Source organism: Bufo gargarizans, unplaced genomic scaffold (assembly GCF_014858855.1).
Source record: "Bufo gargarizans isolate SCDJY-AF-19 unplaced genomic scaffold, ASM1485885v1 fragScaff_scaffold_65_pilon, whole genome shotgun sequence".
NCBI classification, from domain to species: Eukaryota; Metazoa; Chordata; class Amphibia; order Anura; family Bufonidae; genus Bufo; species Bufo gargarizans.
The window spans coordinates 401784-405357 of NW_025334157.1; positions in this window are offsets into that span (position 1 = coordinate 401784).

Here is a 3574-nt window from a genome sequence, read left to right on the forward strand (position 1 = left end):
CGGAGGCTCCATTTACAAGCCTTTCGGGGACCCCATGTTGTGACCATAGAAGGAAAGGAGACGGTGTTACAGATAGAGAAACAGGAAATTCATTTAAATGCTTATTTGATGGATTTACATGATTCTGTCTCTATTGTAGGTTCTGATTTCCAGGGACAACATGGAGCTATTGTTGACTATGTAAATGAGAGGATCTGGTTTCATGGTAATGAGAGCTCTGTGTTGTCTCTGATTCCTCTGCTGTGTATGCAATTAAGAAACCAGAGGTCTCTGCACTTCCAGTCATGATGATGTGAGGTGTCAGAGACAATACAAGAGCATGAATACGTGTTCACTAGACATAAGAATGACTGTGGTAAAATGGATGGTGAGGAGGTTATATAGGGAAGAGCTCATGAGCCCCAAAAGCAACAACCTGAAAACCAAACTTCTGTTTCAAGTTCGGCGTACAAGGTTCGGGTTGTCTAAGAATTCTATGGGTAACTTATGGTTTGTGGTAGCAGAATCCATAGCAGAATTCTTAGATATCCCGAACCTTGTACGCCAAACTATAAAAACTGAAATTCGCTCAACACTAGTCATGGAGACTCTGAATTATCTTAAATTGAATTCGGTTACACCGACCAGCGCACCAGTTGGCAGAGAGACCTCTACCCTTCTTTCCCAAATCCTTCCAAAAGTAAAGGCATTCTGCATATTAGACATCTGTAATGGTTTCTGGAGAATTCCTGTCGCTGAACAATCACAGTACAAGCTTTTACCGGGAAAGGCCACCAGTATACATGGACTCGATTACCACAAGGTTTGCACAATTCACCAACAACTTTCCCTAACAAGATGGCTGCCGTGTTGATGGAAGTTTCCAAACCTGAAGCTGTTCTGCAGTATGTCGATGATCAGGACTTCCATTAAGGCAAGGGGGGCAATTGCCCGAAAAGTCCCTAGGGGCCCCCGCCGGCCCGCAACTAAATATATTTTCGTGGGCCCGTGGTGGCAAGTGGGGGCAGCGGTGGCAGGATAGTCACACAGGGAGATGAGCGCCTCCATTGAGGAAGCGCTCATCTACTTAGTCATCTGTACATCGATCTCCGGACAGCGATACAGATGGCTGTGCTGTGGGGCAGGGGAGGGAGAGGCGCGTCCCTTCCCTGTTCCTTTGATAGGCTGCCGGCATCATGTTCCCCCGAAGCTCTCAGCCATTCCCAAGGTGTTCACATGGATCTTGGCAAATTTTAATTAGAAATATTTCAGGTGAGTCTCCGTTCTATTGCGCTAGAGATTCTTTGCATTCCTCGCTTGCACTGTAAAGATTTAATTCAATGACAGATGCCAAATATATGTCTGACCGTGTCCGGATCTGTGTTATGAATTACACCAATTCAGTTCTGGGGAAGGATCTAAAACGCCTGAAATACGAGTCGTCAGCATTAGCTGTAATGATGTTTACAATAATGCTGAACATAAGGATTTTTTTATAATCTATAAAAAACTTCAACTTTTATTTATTATATGTGCACTTAAGTTTCCAAAAAACAAACAAAAAGAAAACTTGACAGTGCAGATGGCTGCCGCTATATTTAGTTTTCTTCCTGCTCTCCATAACTCCTTTTGTATCACACGACGATCACATTGCAATTTCACATTATTATTTCTTCTCCATCTTGAGAGGCGAGTGGTCTCGTAATCTGTTGTCACTCTCCCCGTTCCCGCCCGCATTTTACTGACATAGGAAACAACATTGTGTCAATTTCCAGAGACAAATTCTGGAACTGGGATTGGTGGAGGAGCACGGGAGATGCCTCTCTGTTAAGCGATATGATATGTTGCATTGTAAACTCTGCCAGAAGATAACTATTTTGTTTTAATCTAATTTTTGTATTCAGTTGTTATTTGTATAAATTAAATAGAATGTTTTGAAGACTACAAAAAAAAGAAACACAAAGAAATCAGGAAGTCGGGGAACGTCCCAAGTCTCCAAAGAGACAAACAGCTGATTATAATGGCCAATAAGATCGAGAAGGAGGCGGATTAAGGGCGCGGGACAGGCAGATAAGCATTAAAGATGGAACTTCGTGGGGACACAAATTGGTGACAACGATGTTGAAGTTCATTGACTTTGGCTGCACTAAGTATGTATGTTTGACAATTTGACTGTAATAAAGGTGTCTACAATCAAAAATCTGTTCTTAAATGTAAAGACAAAGGAGCTCAACCAGAGAGCAATAGGATATCAAGGGGTTCGGAGCCCAATAAAGAGAACAAGAAGGTCATATAAAGAAAGGCAGGGACACCCACTGCTGGTATTGTAGATGACACGTTGTTTATTAAAATACACTACTCACTAATTCCTCCTAAATTGCTGGGTACATAAGCTAAAAACAAGCCGGGTATATGTGGGATAAAAACATAACATAAAAAAAGTATCATAAAAACATGGTTAACGAAATCCGCCCTAAGTAAAGAAAAAGCAAACTTATTAATACCGGTCTGCTTCTCCGAATGGCGGCGTTGTAGCGAGACACTATACATATTCTAGAGAAGTACAAATATATATGGATTTAGACCTCGTTTCTTGGCAGTCAAACGTCCTTTAATGTTCAATGATCCCTAAAAAGGTATATTGTAGTAATATCCACTTTAAGATGCGCACTCCGTTTATCAGAATATTGGCACAATATGTTTCATATAGAGACCTCCAGTTTGTGTCAATATAAATACATATAAAAGATACCAGGAAAGAGCAATCGATTGAGGTGGTTTGTAGTAATAGATGTAGGCGCAGTGACGCCGTGTACTTTGGGTAGTAATGCAGGTATTGTTCTAAGTTGCAGTTACCATCAATAGCACATTTTGCCTCCTATATATTCATATTTCAGGTAAGTCTTTTGCCTCATATGAGACTCTTACCCCCCTTTTCATCTCTCTCAGTTGTGGAGCAGATGCCAAGGAAGCCGTGCGCTGGGATGAACGCTGTGAATCCACGCGCTATGGAGAGTAGTCACGTGATCCAGTCATGTGTTCCATTCATCCATCTGGGGAGGAAGGGGTTGTCTCTGCTCCTAACCTCATTCCAGGGCCTTATAGGGATATAAGGGCCTAGGTATACAGCATATGGATATTCCTACCTTCAAGGTCTAGTCCTATTGATAGATAAGGCCTGGATTAGGGTTGTTTAGGAGGTAACCTGTTCCTTCCTTAGTTTCCAGGCCCAGTTACTGGTCCCCTTCCCTCCTGTGTTTAGTGTGGAGTTTTTCCCCACACTGATCGTGACATTATAAACCGCTGAATAACCTTCATTTTGTTGTCTGTATCAGTTCAGCCATGGATGTTATCGCTGCACTGACCGGCTGCTCCAGGGTCTGTCTCTGGAGGTGGATGACCTCCGCACGACTGTCTCACAGATGCAGAGACCACTGTTGTCTGATCCTAGTGTGCAAATGGTACTTTAAGCTAAGTCCACACTCATCTGGGACGAGAGCCAGAGAGTGGGTGTGATTATTTTGTTGCTTAAAGGGGATGCACAGTCTTGGGCTTTTTTTCTGCCGATCGGATCACAGTCTCTCCGATCAGTAGA